The following is a 21844-nucleotide window of genomic DNA, read 5'->3' as shown; positions in this document are numbered from 1 at the left end:
ACAATATGAAGATAAAGTTGGAATTCAAGAGGACAAACTGGGACAAATATTCATTTATAGGAAGGGGAGTTAGGGATTGGAATAACTTACCAAGGGAGACGTTTAATAAATTTGCAATTTCTTTGAAATCATTTAGGAAAAGGCTAGGAAAACAACAGATAGGGAATCTGCCACCTGGGCGACTGCCCTAAATGCAGATCAGTATTGATTGATTGATTGATTGATTGATTGATTGATTGATTGATTGATTGATTGATTGATTGATTGATTGATTGATTTATCACTCTTAATTCTTGAAATATTGAACTATTGCACAGTACATCTTGCCTAGAATAAGTTGTGTTCATACTTCTCAATTATTTCCTTTAAACCTGGTGGAATTTCTCTTTCAGGTGATCCAATAGAACGTGTTGATAGACGTCGTGAGTCGTGGATAAAGGACCATCATCACTGCAGCATGGACTGGTGACCAGCTCACATAGATGTTATAACGCACGACGAATTGAAAATCGTTATAGAACCCAAGAATCAGCGCTTCAAATATACAGTTAAATTAAAAGTAGATCTGTCTCAATATTAAACCAACTTCATCGCATAGAAGAAGATGGTCTATGGAGAGATGATACAAAACTGTTATGAGCCAAGTTATGAAAATCTTATCGATTGCATCTTTCGTTCTTGTTCAATTTTAAGATCAGATCAGCATATATTGAAGCAATAATATCCTTTTACACACTCATGCAGAACTGTGAATTCTTCCTGTAAATCGTAGAATATTTTCAAGATGTATAAACATCACTGTGATGGGTAAACGAATGGAATAGAGTTGAACGTCGCACCGAGAGAGAGAGAACTAATTAACAGCCATGGTATTCCCAAGGTAAATTGATACGTGGTTGTTTCCAACTGGACATCTATCATTTATAATACTCAAATAATAGTCAAAATACTATAAAATTATGCTTGTAAGTAATAAGATTTATGAAGAATTATTGAATTCAAAATACATGCTGCTGAATGCAAAATTTAAGAATTCATAAGAAAACGCATGGGGAATAAAGCTGAGTGAGTCTGATCTGGCTCCTGCCAAGGACAATGAAAAAATGTTCTGACAAAATTAATGTTACGAAATGTTGTAAAGACTGCACAAATTAATTGTGACATACATACAAAAGGTAATATAACTTAGCTGTGAAATCAGTATCATATGTGTTACAAATAATAATTAGCATAGATGTAAGTATAATTAGAACGGTGTGCTCGATCCTTTCTCATGTCAGCTGCATGAATCGCTCAGGAATTCTTAATCAACAAGATTGTTTCGGCGTCAAATTGAAATGTCTGCACAGGGTAGCTGAGGCCATACGATTATTATTATTATTATTATTATTATTATTATTATTATTATTATTATTATTATTATTATTATTATTATTATTATTATTGGTTATTTCCTACATAAATGCATCGTATTAAGAAAATTGTAGTTTTATAACAATTGAAGACACTTCCACTATTTTATTTCTGTCCACATTTCAAAATAAATTACATTTATTCTGTCTGTTTCTTCTTCTTCTACTTTCCATCTTTCTCATTTGCTTGCTTTAGTCCTACCTCTAATCGAATTCTCTCTCCTCCTTCTTTATATGAGTATTTTATTCCCCTTTTATTCGGATTTATTAATGTTTTTCTCTGCCTCATTCTTTCTGTATTCCTTATATGCATCCTTCTAGCAAGAAGTAATATTTGAATACCTCCATAAATATGATATAATATACACACATACTTGCCCAGTTATATACTGTCTGCATGACGATTTCTCTTTCTTCTCAGCTCTCTCTGTCACTACATACTTGCCAAGTTATACACTGTCTGCATGGTCTTTGTTCGCTCTTTCTCCCTCTTTTTCTCTCTTCTTCCCTCGACCATTTTCCGCTCTTCCTCTCTCTCTCTCTCTCTCTGTCACTACATACTTGCCCAGCTGTATTCTGTCTGATGTCCATTTTCCGCTCTTCCTCTCTCTCTCTCTCTCTGTCACTACATTCTTGCCCAGCTGTATTCTGTCTGCATGACCATTTTCCGCTCTTTCTTTCTCTCTCTCTCTCTCTTTCTGTCACTACATACTTGCCAAGTTATATACTGTCTGTATGATATTTTTCCTCTCTTCATTTCTCTCTCAGTAACTATATACTTGCCAAGTTGTATTCTGTCTACACGACTTCCTTTCTCTCTTCCTCTTTCTCTGTCAGTACATACTTGCCAAGTTATATACTGTCTGCATGCCTTTCTTCTCTCTCTCTCTCTCTCTCTCTATCACTACATTCTTGCCAAGTTATATACTGTCTTCATGGCCTTCTATCTCTTTAGCTCTCTCTATTTCTTTCTCTCTCTCTCTCTGTTACTACATACTTGTCAGGTCTTATACTGTCTGCATGACATTTTCTCTCTTCCTCTCTAACTCTCTGTCAGTACATAATCGCCAAGTTATATACTGTTCTTCTCCCTCTTTCTGTCTCTTTCTGTCACTACATACTTGCCGAATTATATACTGTCAGCATGACTATTTTTCTCAGTTCCCCTCTCCCTGTCACTGCATACTTGCCAAGTACATAATGTCTGCATTACTTTTTATATCTCTTACTCTCTCTCTTTCTGTCACTACATACTTGCCAAGTTACATTCTCTCTCCGCGACCATTTTCTCTTCCTCTTTCTCTGTCAGTACATTCTTGCCAAGTAATATACTGTTTGCATGAGTTCTATCTCTCTCTCTCTCTCTCTCTCTCTCTCTCTCTCTCTGTGTCACGTTATGTTTTCAAACTCATCCACTATCTGCATGATTCGCTCCTCAACTCTTTCTCACTATACATTTTTCCAAATTTTTCACTGTCTGCAAGACTCTCTCTTCATCTCACTATATAGTCCTACTTTTTCTATACTTTATACTCAGTACGATTCTCCCTTATTCCCTCTGCCACTATATATTTTCAAAACATTCATTATCTACATGACTCATTCTCACTCTTCCTTATCCTGGCACAATATATTTTCCAAATGACCCACTGTCTGCATGACTACCACTTCCTCCCTCTCTCTCGCTCTCTGTCACTGCATATTTTCCAAATCATCTACTGTATGCATGACTCTCATTACCCAGCCCCTCTCTCTCTCTCTCTGTCACTATATATCTTCCCAATCATCTACTGTCTGCATGCCCCTCACTTCCTCTCTCTCTCTCTCTCTGTCACTATATATATTCCCTATCATCTACTGTCTGCATGAATCTCACTTCCTCTCTCTCCCTCTCCCTTTCACTATATATTTTCCAAACGACCCACTGTCTGCATGACCCTCGCTTCCTCTCTATCTCGGTCACTATATATTTTCCAAATCATCTACTGCCTGCATGACTCTCATATCCCCTCCTTCTCTCTCTATCACTATATATCTTCCCAATCATCTACTGTCTGTTTGCCTCTCACTTCCTATCTCTCTCTGCCACTATACACCTACCCAATCATCTACTGTCTGCATGCCTCTCACTTAATATCTCTCCCTGTCACTATATACTTTCCAAAGATATACTGTCTGCATGACTCTCACTTTCTCTCTCTCTCTCACTCTCTCTCTCTCTCTCTCTCTCTCTCAGTCACTATATACACTGACCGACAGAGCAAATGCAACACCAAGAAGGAGTGGTTCGAAAGGGATGAAAGTTGGGGAAAAAACAGAGACGGCACGGACGAATAATTGATGTTTATTTCAAACCGATATGCAGGTTACACAATGCGCACGGCATCGACTCAGTAGGATGTAGGACCACCGCGAGCGGCGATGCACGCAGAAACACGTCGAGGTACAGAGTCAATAAGAGTGCGGATGGTGTCCTGAGGGATAGTTCTCCATTCTCTGTCAACCATTTGCCACAGTTGGTCGTCCGTACGAGGCTGGGGCAGAGTTTGCAAACGGCGTCCAATGAGATCCCACACGTGTTCGATTGGTGAGAGATCCGGAGAGTACGCTGGCCACGGAAGCATCTGTACACCTCGTAGAGCCTGTTGGGAGATGCGAGCAGTGTGTGGGCGGGCAATATCCTGCTGAAACAGAGCATTGGGCAGCCCCTGAAGGTACGGGAGTGCCACCGGCCGCAGCACATGCTGCACGTAGCGGTGGGCATTTAACGTGCCTTGAATACGCACTAGAGGTGACGTGGAATCATACGCAATAGCGCCCCAAAACATGACGCCGCGTTGTCTAGCGGTAGGACGCTCCACAGTTACTGCCGGATTTGACCTTTCTCCACGCCGACGCCACACTCGTCTGCGGTGACTATCACTGACAGAACAGAAGCGTGACTCATCGGAGAACACGACGTTCCGCCATTCGCTCATCCAAGTCGCTCTAGCCCGGCACCATGCCAGGCGTGCACGTCTATGCTGTGGAGTCAATGGTAGTCTTCTGAGCGGACGCCGGGAGTGCAGGCCTCCTTCAACCAATCGACGGGAAATTGTTCTGGTCGATATTGGAACAGCCAGGGTGTCTTGCACATGCTGAAGAATGGCGGTTGACGTGGCGTGCGGGGCTGCCGCCGCTTGGCGGCGGATGCGCCGATCCTCGCGTGCTGACGTCACTCGGGCTGCGCCTGGACCCCTCGCACGTGCCACATGTCCCTGCGCCAACCATCTTCGCCACAGGCGCTGCACCGTGGACACATCCCTATGGGTATCGGTTGCGATTTGACGAAGCGACCAACCTGCCCTTCTCAGCCCGATCACCATACCCCTCGTAAAGTCGTCTGTCTGCTGGAAATGCCTCCGTTGACGGCTGCCTGGCATTCTTAGCTATACACGTGTCCTGTGGCACATGACAACACGTTATACAATGACTGTCGGCTGAGAAATCACGGTACGAAGTGGGCCATTCGCCAACGCCGTGTCCCATTTATCGTTCGCTACGTGCGCAGCACAGCGGCGCATTTCACATCATGAGCATACCTCAGTGACGTCAGTCTACCCTGCAATTGGCATAAAGTTCTGAAAACTTCTTCTTGGTGTTGCATTTGCTCTGTCAGTCAGTGTATTATCCAAAGATCTACTATCTGTATGAGTCTCACTTCCCCTCTCTCCTTCTCTCTCTCTTTCACTATACATTTTCCAAAGATGTACTCTCTGCATGACTCTCATTTCCTCTCTCTCTGTCACTATATATTTACCAAAGATCTACTATCTCCATGACCCCCAATTCCGCTCTCTCTCTCTCTCTCTCTCTCTCGCTGTCACTATATATTTACCAAAGATCTACTCTCTGCATGACTCTCACTTCCTCTCTCTCTCTCCCTCTCTCTCTCTCTGTCACTATATATTTTCCAAAGATCTACTCTCCGCAAGACTCTCACTTACTCTCTCTCTCTCTGTCACTATATTTTTCCAAAGATCTACTGTCTGCATAACTCTCACTTCCTCCCTCTCTCTCTCGCTCTCTGTCACTACATATTTTCCAAATCATCTACTGTATGCATGTCATTCATATCTTCTCTTTCCGTCACTATTTATTTTCCAAATGATTCACTATCTGCATGACGCTCACTTCCTCTCTCTAACTCTCTCCCTTTCTGTCACTATATATTTTCCAAATCATGTAATGTCTGCATGACCTTCCCTACCACTCTCTCTCTCTCTCTCTCTCTGTCACTATATACTTTCCAAAGATCTACTGTCTGCATGACTCTCACTTCCTCTCTCTTTCTCGCTCTCTGTCACCATATATTTTCCAAATCATCTACTGTATGCATGCCTCTCACATCTCCTATTTCTGTCAATATATATTTTCCAATGATCTACTCTTTGAATAACTCACACTTCCTCTCTCCCTATCTCTCCCTCTCTCTCTCTCTCTCTCTCTGTCAGTACATGTTTTCCAATAATCTAATCACTGCATGCCTCTCACTTCTTCTCTCTCTGTCAAATTATATTTTCCAAAGATCTACTCTTTGAATAACTCACACTTCCTCTCTCTCTCTCTCTCTCCCTCTCTCTCTCTCTCTCTCTCTCTCTATGTGTCACTATATATTTTCCAAATGATTCACTATCTGCATGACGCTCAAGTACCCTCCTTCTCACTCTCTCCCCCTTTCTGTCACTATATACTTTCCAAAATCCACTGTCTGCATGACTCTCACTTCCTATCTCTCTCTCTCTCTCTCTCTGTCACTACATATTTTCCAAATCATCTACTGTCTGCATGACTTTCACTTCCTCTCTCTTTATCGCTCTCTGTCACTATATATTTTCCAAATCATCTACTGTATGCATGCCTCTCACATCTTCTATTTCTGCCAATATATATTTCCCAATCATCTACTGTCTGCATGACTCTCACTATCTCTCTCTCTCTCTCTCTCTCTGCCACTATATATTTTCCAAATCATGTACTATATGCATGATTCTCACCTCCTCCCTCTCTCTCCCCCTCTCTCTTTCTCTGTCACTATATATTTTCCAAAGATCTACTGTATGCATGACTCTCACTTCCTCTCTCTCTCTCGCTCTCTGTCACTACATATTTTCCAAATCATCTACTGTAAGCATGACTCTCACACCTTCTATTTCTGTCACTATATATTTTCCTAATGATTCACTGTCTGAATGACGCTCACTAACTCTCTCTATTTCCCTCTCTTTCTGTCACTATATATTTTCCAAATCATGTATTGTCTGCATGACCTTCACTTCCTCTCTCCTTCTCTCTCTCTCTCAGTCACTACATATTTTCCAAATCATCTACTGTCTGCATGACACTCACTTCCTCTCTCTCTTTCTGTCACTATATATTTTCCAAAGATCTACTGTCTGCATGACCCTCACTTCCTCTCTCTCTCTCTCTCTCTCTCTCTTAGTCACTACATATTTTCCAAATCATCTACTGTCTGCATGACACTCACTTCCTCTCTCTCTTTCTGTCACTATATATTTTCCAAAGATCTACTGTCTGCATGACCCACACTTCCTCTCTCTCTCTCTCTCTCTCTGTCACTATATATTTTCCAAATCATCTACTGTCTGCATGACACTCACTTCCTCTCTCTCTTTCTGTCACTATATATTTTCCAAAGATCTACTGTCTGCATGACCCTCACTTCCTCTCTCTCTCTCCCTCTCTCTCTCTGTCACTATATATTTTCCAAAGATCTACTCTCCGCAAGACTCTCACTTACTCTCTCTCTCTCTGTCACTATATGTTTCCAAAGATCTACTGTCTGCATGACTCTCACTTTCTCTCTCTCTCTCTCTCTCTCTCACTATATCTTTTCCAAATCATCTACTGTCTGCATGACTCTCACTTCCCCTCTCCCTCTCTCTCCCTCTCTCTGTAACTATATATTTTCAAAAGATCTACTGTCTGCATGACACTCACTTCCTCGCTCTCTCTCTCTCTCTGTCACTATATATTTTCCAAATCATCTACTATATGCATGATTCTCACCTCCACACTCTCTCTCACTCCCTCTCTCTCTCTCACTCCCTCTCTCTCTTTGCCACTATATATTTTCGAAAGATCTACTGTCTGCATGACACCCAGTTCCTCCCTTTATCTCTCTCTCTGTCACTATATATTTTCCAATGATTCACTGTCTGCATGACGCTCACGTACCCTCCCTCTCTCTCTCTCTCTCTGTCACTACAAATTTTCCAAAAACCACTGTCTGCATGACTCTCACATCCTATCTCTCTCTCTCTCTCTCTGTCACTATATATTTTCCAAATCATCTACTGTCTGCATGACTCTCACTTAATCTCTCTCCCTCTTTCTCCCCCTCTCCCTCTCTATATTACCCCCTCACCCTCTCTGTCACTACATTTTTTCCAATGATCTACTCTCTGCATGACACTCACTTCCTCTCTCTCTTTCTGTCACTATATATTTTCCAAAGATCTACTGTCTGCATGACCCTCACTTCCTCTCTCTCTCTCTCTCTCTCTCAGTCACGACATATTTTCCAAATCATCTACTGTCTGCATGACACTCACTTCCTCTCTCTCTTTCTGTCACTATATATTTTCCGAAGATCTACTGTCTGCATGACCCTCACTTCCTCTCTCTCTCTCTCTCTCTCTCTCTCTCTCTGTCACTATATATTTTCCAAATCATCTACTGTCTGCATGACACTCACTTCCTCTCTCTCTTTCTGTCACTATATATTTTCCAAAGATCTACTGTCTGCATGACCCTCACTTCCTCTCTCTCTCTCCCTCTCTCTCTCTGTCACTATATATTTTCCAAAGATCTACTCTCCGCAAGACTCTCACTTACTCTCTCTCTCTCTCTGTCACTATATTTTTCCAAAGATCTACTGTCTGCATGACTCTCACTTTCTCTCTCTCTCTCTCTCTCTCTCTCTCTCACTATATCTTTTCCAAATCAACTACTGTCTGCATGACTCTCACTTCCCCTCTCCCTCTCTCTCCCTCTCTCTGTAACTATATATTTTCAAAAGATCTACTGTCTGCATGACACTCACTTCCTCTCTCTCTCTCTCTCTGTCACTATATATTTTCCAAATCATCTACTATATGCATGATTCTCACCTCCACACTCTCTCTCACTCCCTCTCTCTCTCTCTCACTCCCTCTCTCTCTCTCTCTCTTTGCCACTATATATTTTCAAAAGATCTACTGTCTGCATGACACCCAGTTCCTCCCTTTATCTCTCTCTCTGTCACTATATATTTTCCAATGATTCACTGTCTGCATGACGCTCACGTACCCTCCCTCTCACTCTCTCTCTCTGTCACTACAAATTTTCCAAAAACCACTGTCTGCATGACTCTCACATCCTATCTCTCTCTCTCTCTCTCTCTGTCACTATATATTTTCCAAATCATCTACTGTCTGCATGACTCTCACTTAATCTCTCTCTCTCTTTCTCCCCCTCTCCCTCTCTATATTACCCCCTCACCCTCTCTGTCACTACATTTTTTCCAATGATCTACTCTCTGCATGACACTCACTTTCTATCCTCCTATCTCTCTCTCTCCCTCTCTCTCTCTCTCTCTCTCTGTCACTATATATTTTCCAAAGATCTACTGTCTGCATGACTCTCACTTCCTCTATCTTTCTCGCTCTCTGTCACTACATATTTTCCAAATCATCTACTGTATGCATGCCTCTCACATCTTCTATTTCTGTCACAATATATTTTCAAAATGATTCACTGTCTGCATGACGTTCACTTCCTCTCTCTAACTCTCTTCCTTTCTGTCACTATATATTATCCTAATCATATATTGCCTGCATGACTTTCACTTCCTCTTTCTCCGTCTGTCACTATATATTTTCCAAACCATCTACTGTCTGCATGACACACACTTCTTCTCTCTCCTTCTCTCTCTCCCCCTGTCACTATGTATTTTCCAAAGATCTACTGTCTGCATGACTCTCACTTCCTCTCTCTCTCTGTCGCTACATATTTTCCAAAAACCTACTCTCTGCATGACTCTCACATCCTATCTCTCTCTCTCTCTCTGTCACTATATATTTTCCAAAACATCTACTGTCTGCATGACTCACACTTAATCTCTCTCTCTCTCTCTCTCTCTCCCTCTCTATATTACCCCCTCACCCTCTCTGTCACTACATTTTTCCCAAGGATCTACTCTCTGCATGACACTCACATACTCTCCCCTTATCTCTCTCTCTCTCTCTGTCACTATATACTTTCCAAAGATCTACTGTCTGCATGACTCTCACTTCCTCTATCTTTCTCGCTCTCTGTCACTACATATTTTCCATATCATCTACTGTATGCATGCCTCTCACATCTTCTATTTCTGTCACAATATATTTTCCAAATGATTCACTGTCTGCATGACTCTCACTTCCCCTCTCTCTCTCGCTCTCTCTCTCTCTCTCTGTCACTATATAACTTCCAAAGATCTACTGTCTGCATGACACGCACTTCCTCTCTCTCTCTCTGTCACTATATATTTTCAAAACCACCTACTGTCTGCATGACACGCACTTCCTCTCTCTCTCTCTGTCACTATATATTTTCCTAAGATCTACACTCTGCATGACACTCACTTCCTCTCTCTCTATCTCTCCCTCTCTCTCTGTCACTATATATTTTCCAAAGATCTACTCTCTGCATGACTTTGATTTCCTCTCTCTCTCTCTCTCGCTCTCTGTCACTACATATTTTCCAAATCATCTACTGGATGCATGACTCCCACTTCCTCCCTCTCTCTCTGTAACTATATATTTTTAATATCATCTACTGTATGCATGCCCCTCACTTCTTCTCTCTCTGTCACTATATATTTTCCAATGATCTACTCTTTGCATGAGTCACACTTCCTCTCTCTCTCTCTGTCTCTCTCTGTCACTATATATTTTCCAAATCATCAGCTGTCTGTATGATTCTCACTTCCTCCCTCTCTCTCTGTCATTATATATTTTCCAAATCATCTACAGTCTGCATGACTCTCACTTCCTCCCTCCCTCTCCCTCTCTCTCTTTCACCCACTCTCTTTCTCTCTGTCTCTACATATTTTCAAAAGATCTACTCTCAGCATGACACTCACTTCCTCTCTCTCTCGCTCTCTGTCACCACCTATTTTCCAAATCATCTACTGTATGCATTCCTCCCACATCTTCTATTTCTGTCACTATATATGTTCCAAATGATTCACTGTCTGCATGACGCTCACTTCCTCTCTCTAACTCTCTCCCTTTCTGTCACTATATATTTTACAAATCATGTATTGTCTGCATGACCTTCACTTCCTCTCTGTCTCTCTCTGTCACTACATATTTTTGAAATCATCTACTGTCTGCATTACACTCACTTCCTCTCTCTCTCTCTCTCTCTCCCTCCGTCACTATATATATTCCAATAATCTACTGTCTGCATGACTCTCACTTCCTCTCTCCCTCGGTCAATATATATTTTCCAAAAATCTACCCAACTGCATGACTCTCACTTCCTCTCTCTCTCTCTCTCTCTCTCTCTGTCACTATATGTTTTCAAAGATCTACTGTCTGCATGACGCTCACTTACTCTCTCTCTTACTCCCTGTCGCTATATATTTTCCAAAGATCTACTGTCTGCATGAGCCTTACTTCCTCTCTCTCTCTCTCTCTCTCTCTCTGTCACTATATATTTTCCAAACATCTACTCTCTGCATGACTCTCACTTCTTCTCTCCCTCCCTCTCTCTCTCTTACACTATATATTTTCCAAAGATCTACTGTCTGCATGACTCTCACTTTCTCTCTCTCTGTAACTATATGCTTTCCAAATCATATACTGTATGCATGTCTCTCACTACCTCCCTTTCTGTCACTATACATTTTCCAAATTTTCACTGCCTGCATGACGCTCACTTACTCTCTCTCTTACTCTCTGTCACTATATATTTTCCAAAGATCTACTGTCTGCATGACTCTTACTTCCTCTCTCTCTACCTCTCTCTCTCTCTCTCTCTCTCTCTCTCTCTCTCTGTGTTACTATATTTTTTTCCAAAATCTACTGTCTGCGTGATTCTCACTTCCTCTCTCTCTGTGTGTCACTATATATTTTCCAAATCATCTACTGTGTGCATGCCTCTCACTTCCTCTCTCTCCCTCTCTCTCTCTCTGTCACTATATACTTTCAAAATCATCTACTGTCTGCATGACTCTCACTTCCCCTTTCTCTCTCTGTCACTATATATTTTCCAAAGATCTACTGTCTGCATGTCTCTCACTTCCTCTCCCTCTCTCTCTCTCTCTCTCTCTCTCTGTCACTATATATTTTCCAAATCACCTACTGTATCTATGCATCTCACTGCCTCTCTCTCTCTCTCTCTCTCTCTCTCTCTCTCTCTGTGTTACTATATTTTTTTCCAAAATCTACTGTCTGCGTGATTCTCACTTCCTCTCTCTCTATGTGTCACTATATATTTTCCAAATCATCTACTGTCTGCATGACTCTCACTTTCTCTCCCACTGTCACTATATATTTTCCAAATCGTTTATCTATGCATGTCTCTCACTTCCTCTCTCCCTCTCTCTGTCTCTCTCTCTATCTCTGTCTCTCTCTCTCTGTCACTATATATTTTCCAAATCATCTACTGTATGCATGCCTCTGACTTCCACTCTGCCTCACTCTCTTTCTCTCTCGGTCACAATATATTTTTCAAAATCTACTATCTGCATGACTCTCACTTCCTCCCTCTCTCTCTCTCTCTCTCTCTCTCTCTCTCTGTCACTATACATTTTCCGAAGATCAACTGTCTGCATGACTCTCACTCCCTCTCTGTCTCTCTGTCACTGTATATTTTCAAAGTATATACTCTCTGCATTACTGTCACTTCCTCACTCTCTCTCTCTGTCACTATATATTTTCCAAATGATTCACTGTGTGCATGACGCTCACGTACTCTTTCTCTCTCTCTCTCTCTCTCTCTCTCTCTCTGTCACTATATATTTTCAAAATCGTCTACTGTCTACATAACTCTCACTTCCTCTCTCTCTCTCTCTCTCTCTCTCTCTCTCTCTCTGTCACTGCATAATTTACAAGTCATCTACTGTCTCCATGACTCTGACTCCCTCTCTCTCACTCATTCACTATACATTTTCCAACTCATACACTGTCTGCATCACTCTCCCTTTCTCTCTCTCACACACACACTCTCCCTGGAACTATATATATTCCAAATCATTCAATGTCTGCATGACCCTCACTTCCTTTCGCTGTCTCTGTCACTATACATTTCCCAAAATAGTTACCGTCTGCATGACTCTCACTTCCGCTCTCTCTGTCCCTCTCTCTCTCTCTCTCTCTCTCTCTCTCTCTTTCTGTCACTATATATTTTCCATATGATCCACTCTCCGCATTACTCCCAAGTCCTCAAACTCTCTCTCTCTCTATCTCCGTCATCATATATTTTCCAAATAATCTACTGTCTGCAAGACTCTCCCTCTCTTTCTCTCTCTTTCTCTGTTACCGTATATGTTCCAACCCATTCAAATTCTGCATGACTCTCACTTCGTCTCTGTCTGTCACTATATGATTTCCAAAAGAACCACTGTCTGCATGACTCTCACATCCTCTCTCTCTCAGTCACTATATATTTTCCAAAAGATCCACTGTCCGCATGACTCTCCATTCCTCTCTCTCCCTCTCTCTCTCTCTCTCTCTCTACGTCACTATATTTTCCAAATCATCTACTGCCTGCACTCACTTGCACTCTCTCTCTGTCACTGTATATTTTCCAAAAGATCCACTCTCTGCATAACTCTCACTTCCTCTCTCTCTCTCTCTCTCTCTCTCTGTCTCTATATATTTTCCAAATCATCTACTCTCTGCATGACTCATACTTCCTCTCTCTCTCTCTTTCACTATATATTTTCCAAACATCTACTCTCTGCATGACTCTCATTTCCTCTCTCTCTGTCACTATATATTTTCCAGAGATCTACTGCCTGCATGACTCTCACTTCCCCTCTCTCTCTCTCTCTCTCTCTCTCTCTCTCTCTGTCACTATGTATTTTCAAAATCTACTTTCTGCATGACTCTCATTTCCTCTCTCTCTTACTCTCTCTCTCTCTCTCTCTCTCTCTCTCTCTCTCTCTCTCTCCGTCACTATATTTCTTCCAAAAAATACTGTCCGCATGACTCTCACTTCCTCTCTCTCTATGTGTCACTATATATTTTCCAAATCATCTACTGTGTGCATGCCTCTCACTTCCTCTCTCTCCCTCTCTCTCTCTCTGTCACTATATACTTTCAAAATCATCTACTGTCTGCATGACTCTCACTTCCCCTTTCCCTCTCTGTCACTATATATTTTCCAAATCATCTACTCTATGCATGCCTCTCTTTGTCTCTCTCTCTCTCTGTCACTACATATTTTCAAAATCATCTACTGTATGCATGCCTCTCACTTCCAATCTCTCTCTCTTTCTCTCTCTCTTTCTCTCCCTCTCCCTCTCTCTCGGTCACTATATATTTTCCAAATCTTCTACTGTATGCATGCCTCTCACTTCCTCTCTCTCTCTCCTCTCTCTCTCTCTGTCACTCTATATTTTCCTAAATTCACTGTCTGCATGACTCTCACTTCCTCTCTCCCTCGGTCAATATATATTTTCCAAAAATCTACTCTCTGCATGACTCTCACTTCATCTCTCTCTCTCCCTCTGTCACTATATGTTTTCAAAGATCTACTGTCTGCATGACGCTCACTTACTCTCTCTCTTACTCTCTGTCACTATATATTTTCCAAAGATCTACTGTCTGCATGAGCCTTACTTCCTCTCTCTCTCTATCTCTCTGTCACTATATATTTTCCAAACATCTACTCTCTGCATGACTCTCACTTCTTCTCTCCCTCCCTCTCTCACTCTCTCTCTCTCTCTGACACTATATATTTTCCAAAGTTCTACTGTCTGCATGACTCTCACTTTCTCTCTCTCTGTAACTATATACTTTCCAAATCATCTACTGTATATTTTCCAAATTATTCACTGCCTGCATGACGCTCACTTACTCTCTCTCTTACTCTCTGTCACTATATATTTTCCAAAGATCTACTGTCTGCATGACTCTCACTTCCTCTCTCTCTCTCTCTCTGTCACTATGTATTTTCAAAATCATCTACTGTCTGCATGTCTCTCACTTCCTCTCCCTCTCTCTCTCCCTCTCTGTCACTATATATTTTCCAAATCACCTACTGTATCTATGCATCTCACTGCCTCTCTCTCTCTCTCTCTCTCTCTGTTACTATATTTTTTTCCAAATCATCTGCTGTAAGCATGACTCTCACATCTTCTATTTCTGTCACTATATATTTTCCTAATGATTCACTGTCTGAATGACGCTTACTAACTCTCTCTATCTCCCTCTCTTTCTGTCACTATATATTTTCCAAATCATCTACTGTCTGCATGACACTCACTTCTTCTCTCTCTTTCTGTCACTATATATTTTCCAAAGATCTACTGTCTGCATGACACTCACTTCTTCTCTCTCTTTCTGTCACTATATATTTTCCAAAGATCTACTGTCTGCATGACTCTCACTTCCTCTCCCTCTCCCTCTCTCTCTCTGTCTCTCTCTCTCTCACTATATCTTTTCCAAATCATCTACTGTCTGCATGACTCTCACTTCCCCTCTCCCTCTCTCTCCCTCTCTCTGTAACTATATATTTTCAAAAGATCTACTGTCTGCATGACACTCACTTCCTCTCTCTCTGTCACTATATATTTTCCAAATCATCTACTATATGCATAATTCTCACCTCCTCACTCTCTCTCACTCCCTCTCTCTCTCTCTCTCTCTCTCTTTGCCACTATATATTTTCCAAAGATCTACTCTCTGCATGACACTCAGTTCCTCCCTTTATCTCTCTCTCTGTCACTATATATTTTCCAATGATTCACTGCCTGCATGACTCTCACTTTCTCTCCCTCTGTCACTATATATTTTCCAAATCGTCTACTCTATGCATGTCTCTCACTTCCTCTCTCCCTCTCTCTGTCTCTCTCTCTCTCTCTCTGTCACTATATATTTTCCAAATCATCTACTGTTTGCATGAATCTGACTTCCACTCTGCCTCACTCTCTTTCTCTCTCGGTCACAATATATTTTCCAAAATCTACTATCTGCATGAATCTCACTTCCTCCCTCTCTCTCTCTCTCTCTCTCTCTCTCTCTCTCTGTCACTATACATTTTCCGAAGATCAACTGTCTGCATGACTCTCACTTTCTCTCTCTGTCTCTCTGTCACTGTATATTTTCAAAAGTATCTACTCTCTGTATTACTGTCACTTGCTCACTCTCTCTCTCTCTCTCTGTCACTATATATTTTCCAAATGATTCACTGTCTGCATGACGCACACGTACTCTTCCTCTCTCTCTCTCTCTCTCTCTCTGTCACTATATATATTCAAAATCGTCTACTGTCTACATGACTCTCACTTCCTCTCTCTCTCTCTCTCTCTCTCTCTCTCTCTGTCACTCTATATTTTCCTAAATTCACTGTCTGCATGACTCTCACTTCCTCCCTCTCTCTCTCTTTAACTATATAATTTCCAAAGGTCAACTGTCTGCTTAACTTCACTTCCTCTCTCTCTCCCACTATATATTTTGAAAATCATCTCCTCTCTGCATGAGTCTCACTTGCTCACTCCCTCTCTCTCTTTCTCTCTCTCTCTCTCTGCATGTCTCTCACTTCCTCTCTCTCTGCAACTATATATTTTCAAAATAATCTACTGTCTACATGACTCTCAGTTCTTCTCTCTCTCTCTCTATCTCTCTCTCTCTCTGTGACTATATATTTCCCAAATCATCTACTGTATGCATGCCCCTCACTTCCTCTCTCCCTCTGTCTGTCACTATATATCTACCAAATCACATGACTCTCACTTCCTCCCTATCTCTCTTTCTCTCTCTCTTTAACTATATATTTTCCAAAGATCAACTGTCCGCAAGACTCTCACTTCCTCTCGCTCCCTCTCTGTCACTGCATATTTTCAAAAGTATCTACTCTCTGCATCACTCTCACTTGCTCACTCTCTCTCTCACTCTCTCTCTCTGTCTCTGACACTACATATTTTTCAAAACATCTGCTGTCTGCTGTACTCTCACATCCCCTCTCACTCTGTCATTATATACTTTTTCCAAATGATTCACTGTCTGCATGACGCTCACGTACTCTCCTCCCCTCTCTCCCTCTCTCTCTCTCTCTCTTTCTGTCACTACATATTTTCCAAAGATCTACTGTCTGCATGACTCTCACTTCCTCTCTCTCTGCAACTATATATTTTCAAAATCATCTACTGACTACATCACTCTCACTTCCTTTCTCCCTCTCTCTCCATCTCTCTCTCTCTGTCACTATATATTTTCCAAATCATCTACTGTATGCATGCCTCCCAGTTCCCCTCTCCCTCTCTCTGTCACTATATATCTACCAAATCACATACTGTCTTCATGACTCTCACTTCCTCTCTCTCTCTCTCTCTCTCTCTCCCTCCCTGCACTATATATTTTCCAAATCATCTACTGTATGCATGCCTCTCACTTCCTCTCTCCCTCTCTCTGTCACTATATATTTTCCAAATCATCTACTGTATGCATGCCTCTCACTTCCTCTCTCCCTCTCTCTGTCACTATATATATTCCAAATCACATACTGTCTGCATGCCTCTCACTTCCACTCTCTCTCTCTCTCTCTCTCTCTCTCTCTCACTGCAAAATTTACAAGTCATCTACTGTCTCTATGACTCTGACTTCTTCTCTCCCTCTCTCTCACTCACACACTATACATTTTCCAACTCATTCACTGTCTGCATGACTCTCTATTTCTCTCTGACACACACGCTCACTCTCCCTGGAACTATATATTTTCCAAATCATTCAATTACTGCATGACCCTTACTTCCTTTCGCTCTCTCTGCCACTATAAATTTTCCAAAAGTGCTACAGTCTGCATGACTCTCACTTCCGCTCTCTCTGTCACTCCCCCTCTCTCTCTCTCTCTCCGTCATCATATATTTTCCAAATAATCTACTGTCTGCATGACTCTCCCTCTCTTTCTCTCTCTCTCTCTGTTACCGTATATATTCCAACCCATTCAATGTCTGCATAACTCTCACTTCGTCTCTTTCTGTCACTATACATTTTCCAAAAGATCCACTGTCCGCATGACTCTCACTTCCTCTCTCTCTCTGTCACTATATATTTTCCAAAAGATCCACTGTCCGCATGATTGTCACTTCCTCTCTTTCTCTCTCTCTCTACGTCACTATATTTTCCAAATCATCTACTGCGTGTACTCACTTGCACTCTCTCTCTGTCACTGTATATTTTCCAAAAGATACCCCGTCTGCATAACTCTCACTTCCTCTCTCTCTCTCTGTCGCTATATATATATATTTCAAATCATCTACTGTCTACATGAATCGCACTACTTTTCTCTCTCTCTCTCTCTCCGTCACGATATATTTCCCAAAGATCTACTGTCTGCATGACTCACACTTCATCTTCTTTTCTCTTTCTCTCTCCCTCTCTCTCTCTGTCACGATATATTTTTCCAAGTATCAACTGCTGCATGACTCTCACTTCCTCTTCCTCTCTCGCTTTCTCTTTCACTATATACTTTCCGAAACATCTACTGTCTCCATGACACTCAATTGCTCTCTCTCCCTCTCTGTCGCTATATAGTATGTATTTTCCAAATCATGTATTGTCTGCATGACTCTCACTTCCTCTCTCCTTCCCTGTCACTATATATTTTCCAAATAATCTCTCTGCATGACTCTCACTTCCTCTTCCTCTCTCGCTTTCTCTTTCACTATATACTTTCCGAAACATCTACTGTCTCCATGACACTCAATTGCTCTCTCTCTCTCTCTCTGTCACTATATATTTTTCAGATCATCTACTGTCTGCATGACTCTCATTTCCTCTCTCTCTGTCGCGATATGTTTTCCAAATCATCTACTGTCTTCATGACGCTCACATCCTCTCTCTCTCTCTATCTCTTTGTCACTATATTTTTCTCCAAATCGTGTAATGTCTGAAGGACACTCATTTCCTCTCTTTCAGTCGGTATACATTTTCCAAACTATGTACTCTCTGCATGACTCTCACTTCCTCTATTTCGGTCGGAATACATTTTCCAAACTATGTACTCTCTGTATGACTCTAACTTCCTCTCGCTCTCTCTCTCACTCTGTATCTCTCTCTCCATCTCTTTCTCTATACATTTTCCAAATCATCTACTGTCCGCATGACTCTCACTTCCTCTCTTTCAGTCGGTATATATTTTCAAAACTATCTACTCACTGCATGACTCTAACTTCCTTTCTCCCTCTATCTCTCTCCGTCTGTCCCTCTCTCCATCTCTGTCACTATATATATTTTCCAAATCATCTATGGTCTGCGTGACTCTCACTTCCCCCCTCTTTCTGTCATTATACATTTTGTCCAAATGATTCACTGACTGCATGACGCTCACGTACTCTCTCCCTCTCTCTCACTATCTCTCTTTCTGTCACTACATATTTTCCAAGGATCTACTGTCCGCATGACTCTCACTTTCTCTCTCTCTGCAACTATATATTTTCAAAATCACCTACTGTCTACATGACTCTCTCTTCCTCTCTCTCTCTCTCTGTCACTATATATTTTCCAAGTCATCTACTGTATGCATGCCTCTCACTTCCCCTCTCCCTCTCTCTGTCACTTTATATTTACCAAATCACATACTGTCTGCTGAGTCTCACTTGCTCACTCCCTCTCTCTCTCTCTCTCTCTCTCTCACTACATATTTTCCAAAACATCTGCTGTCTGCAAGACTCTCACTTCCCCCCTCTCTCTGTCATTATACATTTTGTCCAAATGATTCACTGACTGCATGACGCTCACGTACTCTCTCCCTCTCTCTCCCTCTCTCACACTATCTCTCTTTCTGTCACTACATATTTTCCAAGGATCTACTGTCTGCATGACTCTCACTTTCTCTCTCTCTGCAACTATATATTTTCAAAATCATCTACTGTCTACATGACTCTCTCTTCCTCTCTCTCTCTCTCTCTCTCTGTCACTATATATTTTCCAAGTCATCTACTGTATGCATGCCTCTCACTTCCCCTCTCCCTCTCTCTGTCACTTTATATTTACCAAATCACATACTGTCTGCATGACTCTCACTTCCTCCCTCTCTCTCTCTCTCTCGCTCTCTCTCTCTCTCTCGCTCACTATATATTTTCAAAAGATAAACAGTCCGCATGACTCTCACTTGCTCACTCTCTCTCTCTCTCTCTCTCTCTGTCTCTGTCACTACACATTTTTTAAAACATCTGCTGTCTGCAAGACTCTCACTTCCCCTCTCTCTGCGTATTTACTTTTTTTTCCAAATAATTCACTGTCTGCATGACGCTCACGAACTCTCCCTCTCTCTCTCTCTCTCTCTCTTTCTGTCAGTACATATTTTCCAAAGATCTACTGTCTGCATGTCTCTCACTTCCTCTCTCTCTCTCTCTCTGCAACTATATATTTTCAAAATCATCTACTGTCCACATGACTCTCAGTTCTCTCTCTCTCTCACTATCTCTCTCTCTCTCTGTGACTATATATATTCCAAATCATCTACTGTATGCATGCCTCTCACTTCCTCTCTCCCTCTGTCTGTCACTATATATCTACCAAATCACATACTGTCTGCATGACTCTCACTTCCTCCCTCTCTCTCTTTCTCTCTCTCTTTCACTATATATTTTCCAAAGATCAACTGTCCGCATGACTCTCACTTCCTCTCTCTCCCTCTCTGTCACTGCATATTTTCAAAAGTATCTACTCTCTGCATCACTCTCACTTGCTCACTCTCTCTCTCTCTCTCTCTCTCTGTCTCTGTCTCCGTCAATACATATTTTTCAAAACATCTGCTGTCTGCAATACTCTCACTTCCCCTCCCACTCTGTCATTATATTTTTTTTCCAAATGATTCACTGTCTGCATGACGCTCACGTACTCTCCTCCCCCCTCTCTCACTCTCTCTCTCTCATTCTCTCTCTTTTTCTGTCACTACATATTTTCCAAAGATCTACTGTCTGCATGACTCTCACTTCCTCTCTTTCTGTCACTACATATTTTACAAACCATGTACTCTCGGCATGATTCTCACTTCCTCTCTCTCTCTCTCTCTCACTATATATTTTCCAAGGATCTGCTTTCTGCATTAGCCTCACTACCCCCTCTCTCACTCTCTCTCTCTCTTTCTCTTTCTCAGTAACTATAAACTTTCAAAATCATTCCCTGTCTGCATGACTCTCACTTCCTCTCTCTCTCTCTTTCACTGTATATTTTCCAAAAGATCCACTGTCTGCATGCCTCTCACTTCATATATCTCTCTCTCTCTCTCTCTCTCTCTCTCTCTCTCTCTGTGCCACTATATATTTCTCAATAGATCCACTGTCTGCATGACTCTCACTTCCTCTACATCGCTGTCACTTTACATTTTCCAAATCATCTACTGTCTCCATGACTCTCACATCCTCTCTCTCTGTCACGATATGTTTTCCAAATCATCTACAGTCTGCATGACTATCACCTCCTCTCTCTCTCTCTCTCTCTCCCTCTCTCCCTCTCTGTCACGATATGTTTTCCTAATCATCTACAGTCTGCATGACTCTCACTTCCTCTCTGTCTGTCTCTCTCTCTATCTCTCTCACTATATATTTTCCAAATCACCTACTGTCTGCATTACTCTCACTTCCTCTCTTTCTCTCTCTCTCTCTCTGTCTCTTTCTCTATCTCTCTCTCTCTATCTCTGTCACTATATGTTTTCCAAATCATCTACTTGCTGCATGACTCTCACTTCCTCTCTCTCTCTCTGTCTCTCTCTCTATGTCTCTATCTATCCCTCTCTATCTCTCTCACTATATATTTTCCAAATCACCTACTGTCTGCATTACTCTCACTTCCTCTCTTTCTCTCTCTCTCTGTCTCTTTCTCTATCTCTCTCTCTGTCACTATATGTTTTCCAAATCATCTACTTGCTGCATGACACTCACTTCCTCTCTCTCTCTCTCTCTCTCTATGTCTCTCTCTCTATCCCTCTCTATCTCTCGCACTATATATTTTCCAAATCACCTACTGTCTGCATTACTCTCACTTCCTCTCTCTCTCTCTCCCTGTCACTATATATTTTCCAAATCATCCACTCTCTACATAACACTCACTTCCTCTCTCTCTCTCTCTCTCTCTCTGTCAAAATATATTTTCAAAATCATCTAACGTCTGCATGACCCTCACATCCTCTCTCTCTCTCTCTCTCTCTCTCTCTCTCTCTCTCTCTCTCTC

Source organism: Anabrus simplex, chromosome 7 (assembly GCF_040414725.1).
Source record: "Anabrus simplex isolate iqAnaSimp1 chromosome 7, ASM4041472v1, whole genome shotgun sequence".
Taxonomy (NCBI): Eukaryota; Metazoa; Arthropoda; class Insecta; order Orthoptera; family Tettigoniidae; genus Anabrus; species Anabrus simplex.
The sequence above is the reverse complement of the archived record's forward strand: the minus strand, read 5'-3'. Positions refer to the sequence as shown.